At 34.3% G+C, this 11,478-nt stretch overlaps 1 long non-coding RNA gene across 1 annotated transcript; it reads right to left on the reverse strand.

Moving 5' to 3' along the window:
* Positions 1-8,836: 8,836 nt before the first annotated feature.
* On the reverse strand, positions 8,837-10,423 carry LOC148787840 (uncharacterized). The gene is made up of 2 exons (XR_016066175.1): positions 10,135-10,423; positions 8,837-9,188 (listed from the first exon to the last, which is right to left on the reverse strand). It is a non-coding gene; the product is annotated as an uncharacterized LOC148787840 (long non-coding RNA).
* Between the last annotated feature and the right edge of the window lie 1,055 nt (positions 10,424-11,478).

An 11,478-nucleotide genomic window follows, 5' to 3' on the forward strand; every position in this document is an offset into this window, starting at 1 on the left:
TATGCCACACTTAGTCGAAGGAGACATGCAACCTACTACATTAATTTATTTGATATTACCCCTTAATATTTGTATAATTTTGTGAAGGGATAAATATCAAGTATTTGTCAAGAACTAACGGTTCAATCGGTTGACACACTTTACATTGATATTTACCAGCACTTGATACATGTATATATAATACATATATATCAGAATATCAATTAAATTAATTATTAAAATACATACTTTTCTAAAACTTTTCCAGGCACAAATCGTCACAAGTACCGATCAGTACTTGGAGTCATGAAGGAAGATCCATTTGGAGATATATGATACAAGCAGCTGCAGCTGGCTGCCTTCTAATGCCCTTTTAAATGTCCCCACCAGCAGCAGCTGCAACTAGCTCCATCTTGTCCAATTCAATCTCATACTCACTCAATCCAACTGCTAATGCTGAAAATTTGGCATGCATAGCAGAAGACTACATGATTATTGTGTTGATTTTACACCAACAGTTCACACCATAAATCCAAAAAGTAATTTCATACAACAGCCGAAACAAGCAAAAAACAGCAAGCAGCAGGAGACAGATTCTAGAAAAATGATTGACTCAATAGGAAAGAGCATAGGCTACATCAAACTCCTCAAGCTACCACACTTTAGGAGGTTAATGAAAGTTTCTCTTGCTCGGGGATTTTCAACTAAAGCCAAAGCATAACAGTAGAGGGTTGGATACCAAATACTAAGGCATTTGGACCCAATTTGTCCTGTATGGTTACATAATTGATTGAGAGAGAATTGATTTTAAAAATAATTATTATTGCTTGATTTTACGGTTACATTATTATGCAAACGTAGATTGTAGTTAAATTTAAAATTAACCTCATCTGTAAGGTTAATTAAGAAATCAAAAGAAATTACTTAATGGGCATAACGAGTAATTCGATGTAATTACAGTGGGATCAGAAGTTAGCAATTGTAGCTTTTAGTACATGTAGTTTTCTGATGAAATATAATTCCAAAAGTGATTATAGAAAAATAACCGAACCGCAAAAAGAAAATTCATGTCTGCGTTGGAAAAGATATTTGATTTGTTTGATCATATGGCCGAACGAGCACTTCAAACGAGAATTTTCAATTACTTCATAACCAATATTTCTCTACACTTAAATGATTATGAGCCCAAACTTAAAGGGTGAAAAAATAATATTATGAGTATAACATAAGTATAATAATACAAAGTATAATGTGAAAATAATTAATAAGTGTAAATATGAAACGTAATTAATAAGAATAAATAAATGTAATATAAAAGTAATTAATACAAGTAAATGAATGTAATTTGAAAGTAACTAATAGAAGTTAATATTATTTTTATATTTTTATCCTTAGCAAAATAATATTATAGGATTGAATTAGTTGAATAAAAAAATTAAAGAAATTTCTAAACGCATTCATACTTTTATAGATATATAGATAGATATAGAATAGATATATGATAGATATAGATTTAATTGTTTTATTTACATATAATAGATAGAGAAATATAATTCTAAATTTGATTTTTCTATGAAAAGTTTTAAGTAAATAGATTTTTTGATTGTGTTAGTTGTTTATATTATATACGTTTGCTACCAAGTTTATTATCTTTTTTTGGGGTCACTTTATGTTAGGTGTTTATTTCTCTCTTAGTAGCTAAGTTCATGTTATAGTCTACATTTGGAGTAAATTTAATAATTTAGTAAACCAAAACATTCTCTTACTTTCAACACTATTAAGTAATTGTTATTAAAATACATAAGAAAATCTATGTCTTCTACTCAACTTTACTTCAATTTTGACTTACTCAAATTCATTTTTGTGCGTTCATTTACAATCAAATAAAACTATTTTTAAAACTTGAACAAAATCAGTTAACAATTCTTCCATTATATATTTTTATTATGTTAAAATCCAAACTTTTGAAAGAAAATCTTTAGACTCAAAAAGTGCAATTTTTTGGTAGTACTCTTTCTTTTAGAAAATTTTTAATCAATTGTATTGTTAATAGCGTATTTGGGGTTAAAAATGAGTGTATAATGCTCGCGAACAATACAAGATGGGAAGCAAGAATTGTTTATTCATGTGAGATAATGCTTGATTTCAAGGATAGCAAACCATAAATTGAGTAGAGATTCAGGAATAAAATTTCTTGAGGTTATAAGCATTCCATGGTCGAGAAAGCCTCCTACCTTCAGTGTCCTCCAACTCGTATGCGCTAAATTTGGTCATCCGAGTCACTTTGTAAGGCCCTTCCAAATTGGGAACCAATTTTTCAACTGGTTTGAGAGCCCTAGCTCGTCTGAGTACCAGGTCCTCCACCTTAAATTCTATTCTTTTTCCCCAGTTGTAGGAGTTGACCACGTTTTGCTTGTATCTTTCTATGCGATCTCGAGCTAGCTAAGGGCGACTTATATCGAAGCGTGCTCCAACTTGGGGTGACTTACATAAGTGTGCGGATCAACTGGTGGCGGTTTATCAGAGTTAGCCAGGAGGTGAAAATGTAGAAGCGTACGCCAACTAGGGGGTGCCTTATGTAAGTGTGTGCACAAGTTGGGATCTAGCTTTCCGACTAGTTTGAGAGCACTAGCTCATTTGAGCACTAGGTCTCCCACCTGAAATTCTCTTCATTTTACTCGTCGTTGTAGGCGTTGACCATCTTTAGCTTATACCTGTTTATGCGGTCTCGAGCCTCCTTTCGAACTTCTTCCACTAGGTCCTAGTTAACAAGCAATAAGTTATCATTGCTTTCCTGCTCGTACTGCTGGATTCGAAATGTTTCCAGCCTTGCTTCGACTGGAATAATGGTCTTTGGTTTTTACACCAGGTTGAAAAGTTCGATTGGGATAACGGTCTTTGATTTTTACACCAGGTTGAAAAGTGTTTCTCTCGTGGTACATCTTAGGGTGATTCTGTAAGACCACAACATGCTGCGTAGTGCATCCACCCATTGCCCTCTTACTTGGTTTAGCTTGGTTTTGATGCCTTGATCTAGGATTTGGTTCATAAGTTCTACCTACCTATTGGCTTAGGCGTAGGCAACTAATGTGAAATGGTGTTGGATGCCCAGGTTGGCACACTGATATTGGCTTTCCAACCCTGAAACTGGCGACCATTAAATAATAACATATGGTAAGCCATACTTGCAGACTACATTTTGTCAGAGGAATTTTAGCACTTCATTTTTTGCGATCTTGCCAAAGGGTTCAGCCTCCACCTACTTGCTAAAGTAATTTACTGCCACTAGGAGGAATTTCCTTGGTCCTTGCGCAGCTAGAAAAGGACCTAGAATGTCCATCCCCTACTGAAAAAATGGATAAGTTTTTGATAAGGCCTTGAATGGTTCAGTTGGAATGTGAATGACTGGGGCGTGCTTTTCGAAACTTCTACATCAAGTGCCATCCTGATGCCTACTATGAGTGCTTCGTATTCGGCTTCGTTATTTAAGGTCTTGAAGTTCAATCGTAAGGTGTACTCCAAGTCCTCTCTCTTTGGGCAGGTGAGGAAAATTTTGGCTTTGTTGCCAACAAGGGTGGAGGAGCCATCAACATATTGAAGCTATTGTCTTTCGTCCTCCTCAATATGCGTGGCCTTATTCACGAACTCAGCTAGTGCACGGGCCTCGATAGCCTATCTCGGTTGCTAGAGATTCCCATACTAGCTGAGGTCAATGCACACTTAATCAACTTACCTGAAGTTTCAGCCTAAGGGTACCATTATTTGGCCCCATGTGATACCTTGCTTAAGTAGTAGATGAATTTTTGGTCCCCTCCTCTTCTTTGATGAGCAAAGAACTTACTATATGCTACCCCATAGCTACATATGGGAATAGTGGCTACCTTGGTGCTAGCTTGGTGAGTAATGGTAGCTTGGCCAGGTAGGCCTTCAGGTCCTAGAAAGGTTGCTAGCATGTCTCATCCCAAGCAATGTTGTGGTCCTTTTGAAGACTTTGAAGAATGGCAAATTGAGCTCAGTTAAGTGGCTTATAAACCTGCTAAGGATTGCTATGAGACCAACTAGTTTTTGGACCTCATTAAGGTTGGTAGGTGGTTTCATCTATTGTATTGGTCGTATTTGTCTGGATTGACTTTGATGCCTTGTTCAATAACCATGTATCCTCGAAAATTTTCATTCATGACTCCAAACGTGCATTTAGTCAGATTTAGTTTCATATGGTACTTAGTATGTTGGATGTTTTAGCTAGGTTAGTGATGTGCTGATTGCTTGCCGGCTCTTCAACAACATATCATCGATGTACACCTCCATATTACGTCTTAGCTGCTCTAGAAAATGTGGTCTGCTAGACATTGGTAGGTAGCACCTGCATTTTTCAGCTCGAAGAGCATAATAATGTAACGATAGGTCCCCCGACGTGATGGAGCTAACTCACTTCTGGTCATCGGAGTTAAGCATAATTTTGTTATAACTTTGCGAGGCATCCACTAGACTTACCAATTCGGTGATCAGAGGTGGAATCCACCAGCTGGTCTATACAAGGTAAAGGATAAAAATCTTTACAGACATGCTTTATTAACACCTAAAAAATTCAACACACATATGCCAATTGTTACCTGGCTTGAGTACAAGTACCACATTTGACAACCACTATGGAAATTGAATTTTCTTAATGTGTCTGACTGCAATTAGGACAAAAGTATCTCTTTTTTTACTTCATACGATGGAAAGCTGGATCAAGATGCAAGTTGTGCACTGTTATGCTAGGGTCAATGCCCATGAGGTCGTGAGCTGACCATGCAAAAACATCAGCAATTTCCTGCAACAAAGTGGTTAATTGCCCTGCTAGTTTGGGACTTAGGTGGGAGGTGATTCTAGTAATCTTCGGTTCTCCCGGTATTAGTTGGATGCTCAACAGCTCTTTAGCTAGCTGTACACGGGCAGGACAATATTTTCTTATTCGTCCTATTGGATGGGCATCTTGCCTTTCTCCCCATTAGGAGGATCTATTTCCATATCCTTCTAGTTGCCCCCTCTATTTACTCTATATAGCACTTTCACGCTACATACAAGTCACTCGCAACTTCTCCTATTTCTGCTCCAGTAGGAAACTTCAACTTCATGTGGTATGAGGAGGCAACCGCCTAGAATACATTCAAAGCAAATCGGCCAAGAATAACGTTGTAGGCCGATGGCATGACCAAAATAAGAAATTGGATGATCTTGGTTTTCCTTGCGGGCTCTTTTCCTAAGGAGAGAGCAAACGAGACTTGGCCTAGGGGGTGAGGTACCATATAGCAAGGTGTCCATCAGCTCTAGTGGGGTATCGCCTAGCTCCATCTGTTGGTAAACCTTGTAGAAGAGGATATTTGGAGAACTGTCTGAGTCCACAAGTGCCTACAACTATCCTTGTGCGTCAGCAGGATCGAAGTGGATTATAGGATCCCCTGATGGCTTTTTATGATCTACATCCATGATGGTTGTGGCGACCCAGCATGAGTGCGTTTAGCTCGTCCAGAGTCCCCATCAGTAGGTCCTCCTACTATCATATGAATCACACCCTTGGAAAAGGTGTTCTCTAGGCTCTCCTCAACTGGGAGCTTCTCTTTTATGCGTTCCTATCTAGAGGAATCCTCTGCTCGCTCCTCGCTTTTGTTGGAGTTGCAGTGGTGATAGTGTTCCTCTTTTTGCTCGCGCATTTTTCCTTTGTCCTTGTAGTCGTTCAAGTTGCCATTTTGGATAAGCCTTTCTATCTCCTACGTCAGTTGGCGGCACTGGTTGCTGTTATGCCAATACTCCCTATGATACCTAGAAAATATATAGATTTTGAGGGTTGGGGACATTCCTTAAAGCCTTTCGGCCATTATACGGTAGGATGCTGGTCAATTACCATGGTCATTCTAGCCGGACTATTAATGAGCAGAGTATAGTGCTTGTTCTTTGGATCGAGGGGGTTGAAATATCCTCGAGGCTCTCGTGATTGTTTTAAGATTATGAAATATGTATCAATCATTCATACGTCAGTGCACAAAATATAACATGAATTTAACAAGGGGATACGATGACACACTAGAAAAAAATTACTAATGACTATAATAATAATTACTATGGTTAAAAATCATGATAAATTACTATTATTAACCACAGTTAAATTAAATCAATGCCAAAAATTAGTTTTTTTAACTATAAAAAATTATTTGTTACAGCTAATATAAGAATCATGGTAAAAATATTTGTCATGACTTTTAGTCACCTTGACAAAAACCACGCCAACAACAGTTGAATTATCGTGGTCAGTGATTATTTTCTGCTGCTATTTATTATTAATTATAATAATTAGTTATTAAATATTATATTTTTTGTAGTATCGGTGGAGGTCTAGTTGCCCGTCGAGGCGGTATTACAACAATTTATGTAAAGTTAACAAAATTTAATCTTTTACGTATTCTCCATGAAATCTTTAAATTTTTATATTATTAGAGTCATATAACGTTTATCAATTTGAAATCTAAATATTAGTTTGACTTTATTATTTCCAGTGGCTGTCTAGATGCAGCATTTCCACCATTATTTAAATTGAATTTTTTTACTTAGTTTTCATATGGCAACGAAAACTGTATGTTGGACTAATTCAAAGTATATGGTAATTAATAATTCAACTGGAGTGGAAATAAAATATATTCGTTTTATGTAATTTTTCTTGTATGGAAATTTGTGCATCTTGAAAAATAATTACTTATTTTATTATGTTAAGATGGTAAAGCAGTAATATTATTTACTTAATGTCAAATCTATTTGATATTCGATAGTCTATCATAATATTATTAATGAATAAATGATTGAAACAAGTGAGTGAATGAAAAATTATGTAAAAAGAATGAATATATGACTTTTGTAGTATGACGAAAATGCCGTATTAGAATTTTTGGGGAAAAAATAAAAATAAATGATATTTTTGAGGTATATTATAAATTTATCATTTTGTGTTATTCGAAATGTTTATATAAGTTTCTATGGGAAGTAAAACATCATTTTACCTCCTTGAATTTTTAAAAATGAACGAATTAACCCTTCATCAGAGAGGCAATATGCTCCTTTTTAAAAAATTCAAGAGGGTAAAATGATATTCTTATTTTTTAAAGAGACTTATGTGAATATTTAGAACATTATAGGAAGGTAATTTGCAATTTATCTAATATTTTTAGTGGGAAGAAAAGGGTAAAGCTAATGAGAATTAAATTTTAAACAGAAAATCAAAATTAACGTGTAGAAATGAGAACAAACAAGATATAAAATTATGACATATAGCAAAAACTTTTGGGGGGCAAAAATGTAAATTCAGCACCCTACAGAAAAGAAGCATTAATTTCAGCAGCTGCCCTTTTGTTTTCCTTTATATCATCTATGTATAGGGAGTGAGTACTGTTGCATGGGTGTCACTTCAACCTCAACTTTCTTCATGCATAAAGTGCCTCGAGCATTGCAAAATCCCTGAGACAAAAGTCACACACTCACAAATCACTGTCCCAAACAGGCCCTTGGCATCCCACGGTTCCTAGTCGACTGTAGGAGCCATCAAGATCGTGACACGTGTAAGGGTTCGTGGGAGGGACGAATGATAGTGTAATGATGGTGTAATAATTTTGATATTCTTGGCCTGCACTGCACTGCACTTCACCTACTGATGAGGGTCTCTGCTGTACTGCATTTGTATCAGTATCAGTCTTTTCTTTTCTGTGTCATAAGCCACATGCATTGGCTTTGGGTTTCGGGGGTGAAAAAGGAACATAAAAAATGTGAACTAGTAAAAGTTGCAAGAATTCTACAAATTCATGTTAAGTGTCTTCTGCTTAACTATGCTTTGATGAGATTGCACTCAATTGAAAGTTTTCAATTCGGATATCATTTACCTTGTTTGATTGTTTCTTGGATTTTGGAAGGTAATTACACGCAAATTTTCTGAAAAATCTGATTATAACAAAGTAATTGACAATTAAAATTGCCTATTTATGGAAATGTAATAAATACCCCATGAAAAGAGGCAGAGGAAAAACTTTTTCTCACAATGAGAGCTTCTGTCCCTCTACACGAGGCTTCTTTTGTAGTTTTTATTTTGGGTCATTTTTGCTATTGTAGGTCACCATTGCTCTTTGATGTTCGAAGGGTCCTCCTGTGTCGTTGCTTGCAGCTGATTGGGGTTTTGAGCTGTGGCCGACACTGCCCCGATCACTCATCACCATCTTTATTTTGTGCTCCTTTATAACACTACAAGAAAATAGGGCATCAGAGACGGAACTTTTCGTCTCTGAAAGTAGGATTTCCGTCTCTAAAACAAATTAGAGACGGAAAAATCCGTCGCCGAACTCCGTCGCAGAAGGCCGTGTCTTTAATAATTTAGCAACGGAAATATTCCGTCGCTAAATCTGAGACCGAAAATTCGGTCGCTAATTCTGTCGCCAAAAGAGAAGAAAATTTAACTGTAATCCATCTCTGATTTCCGTAGGTAATCCGTCTCTAATTCCGTCGACAAAGGTAAAATAATTTCCGTCTCTAATTCCGTCTCTGAACTGAAGAAAATATTCCGTCTCTAATCCATCTCTACAATCTTACAAATTTTCGTCTCTAATCCGTCGCTGATTCTGTCTCTAAATTTTCAAAGTTTTCCGTCTCTAATCCGTCTCTGATTCGGTATCTAAGTTTTCAAAATTTTCCGTCTCTAATTTTTTTTGGTTTTTTTTGGGCAGATTTTTAATTTCTGTACCCAAATTAATATCCTGCTCATTATACCATCAAATATACATTCCATCAATACCAAAATCTGAATTTCCCAAACAAGAACAACAAAAATTAACAAAAAAGATACTCAAAATACAATAAACACTAATATAATTGATGTCAACATCCAAATACTACCAAATAATATCAATGTCTACTCCCAAGTCAACAAACATATGTCAAAGTACAACCCCAATCAACATACACTAAGTGATAAACAACCAACAGAAAAAATAAACTAATTATCTTTCCTAGAATGTTGTTACTCCTGTTGTCCCGACCCACCAGCAAATTGATGGTTTGTGTATCCCACATCTTGAAGTAATTTTCGAACAAGTTCTTGTAGGTCTGCCTCCCTCTTCCGAGCCTCTTCATCTAAAAGAAACCCATTATCATCCAAGCGCCTCCACATCCAACTACGGTCAATATTCATTATTCTGCAATTTTTAGAGAAATGAGGCTAGATGAATTATAACAAATGATCTCAGATTAGGCCTAATTATAACATTTAAATACATGTGTAAATTAAAGTATCTCAATCTTAATGAAGAATAAGATAGTAATCAAAAGATTCAGGAAAAAATGATTTTTATTTGATGAAGAAACTATCACATACATGCACATGACATTGTCTATGTACTGCTAACTAGTACTATTTGAGAAATTCATACTACTAATGTTGTTGGTTAACAATTTGAAAAACAGAGGTTTCGTATTAGTTTCCCAAGTTTGTGGATAGAAGCACTAAAACGTATGGGTGGACTGGAGAATGAATAGTTGGAGGAATTGGTTCTGAAGTCTCCTTCACACTCTCAAACTATCAACCTACTATTCATAGTTACAAATGGAATATTATCCTGCTCAGCAACATGAGATTCATTGGCCTTAGAGAACAACATTTTACAAGCAATATTAATGAATAACACAACATTTTCAGTGAATCATATAGCAGAATAAAAATAAGGAAAACGGCAGGCCTGTAGTTGAGCTCAAGCATATTCATCCAATGCAGCATTTGTCATCAGAATATTTGCAATTTGCATTGATTCTTTGATCCTCATAATATAAATATGTAGGAAAAGAACTTAAAGGAAATTGGTTCAATCAATTAAAATACATCACTATTTATAAATTGCAGAAATTGCAAACTGAAACAGAGGGGAAATTGCAAACTGAAACAGAGGGAGGGAAATTGCAGAAATTGCAGAAATTTCACACAACGACTAGCATTTTCCAGAAATTCCAGAAATTTTTCAGAAATTCCAGAAATTACAACATTACATACAACATTAGATACAAAAATTTTCAGAAATTTTGCTAAAAACACACCCAAACACAAAAAAAAGAAGAATAAGTAAAATGCAACAAAGAAATAAGGATTACCTGGAGAAGCCGTACTCGTCGCCTTCCTTGTTGCCGATTTACCGTCCTTGTTGCCGTGAGTTTAGGGCTAGGGTTCTAAGAGATGGGTTTGTAGAAAAAATGAGAGGAGAAAGATGGAAGCCGTACTCGTCCCCGTCCTCGTTGCCGACGTGCCGTCCTTGTTGCCGTGAGTTTGGAGTTAGGGTTCTAAGACATGGGTTTGGGGAAGAAATGGAGATGGGTTTGGGGAAGGAATGAAGAGAGGAGAAGCTGGAATGGAAAAGAAAGAAAGAACGAGGAAGAAAGAGATGAAAAGAAAGCTGGAATGAGTTTTTGAGTTTTGACTTTTTGTATAATTATTATTATTATTATTATATTATTAATATATTATTATTATTATTATTATTATTATTACTACTACTACTACTACTGTTATTATTATTAGTATTAGTATTATTATTATTGTGACTATTATTATTACTATTATTGTTATTATATTATTATTGTTGTTGTTATTATTATTGTTAGTATTACAATAATAATAATAATAATAATAATAATAATAGTTATAATAATAATAAGAATAATAATAATAATAATTATTATTATTATTATTATTTTAAATCATGAGATCGAATCATAAAATTTTTACATAGATATAGTTGAAATTAATATATGCTCACAATCTGCAAAATTTATATATTTATAAATGTTAGTATAACATTGATATAACTATAATCATATATTGTTGAACAATATGGGTTAATCTGGCCATCAAAATTCAGATCAGACCGTTAGATATTTACAAAAAAAATACATTTGGTAAAGTTTTAGACTTATTGGATATACGGATGTCGAGATATTGTACTCGAAACATAAGAGTAATCATTCAAGAAGGTGTATCGTTGAATCAGACCATGTGATTTTAAATCATACCGTCCGATATGATCTAATGGACATAGTCTTGTATATATTTAAATTTCGTATGAATCAGGGGTCCGGATTTTAAGTTATCGTAATTATTGATTAAACTTTTTAATCTCATTATATATAAAATAAAATAATAATTAGAATTATTCAACTATCATCATCATCATTATTATTATTGTTGTTGTTATTATTATTATTATTTTTTAGATTAATTCATAGGAATTACTAAATTTTGACATAAATTTATAAATAATAAAAAATTATAAATGAATTACTTGTCAATTTAAGAAAAATATAACGTAATACAAATATATATTAAAATATAACATAAAGTTTATATATGTCATATTAATTTTAATTATAAAAAAAATATAATTTACTAAGTTGTTGATTAAATTTATTTTTATATAAAGATTAAATTTTGACATAAAAGTA

The sequence above is a fragment of the Sesamum indicum genome, linkage group LG6 (genome assembly GCF_026168435.1).
Source record: "Sesamum indicum cultivar Baizhima isolate 11 linkage group LG6, ASM2616843v1, whole genome shotgun sequence".
NCBI classification, from domain to species: domain Eukaryota; kingdom Viridiplantae; phylum Streptophyta; class Magnoliopsida; order Lamiales; family Pedaliaceae; genus Sesamum; species Sesamum indicum.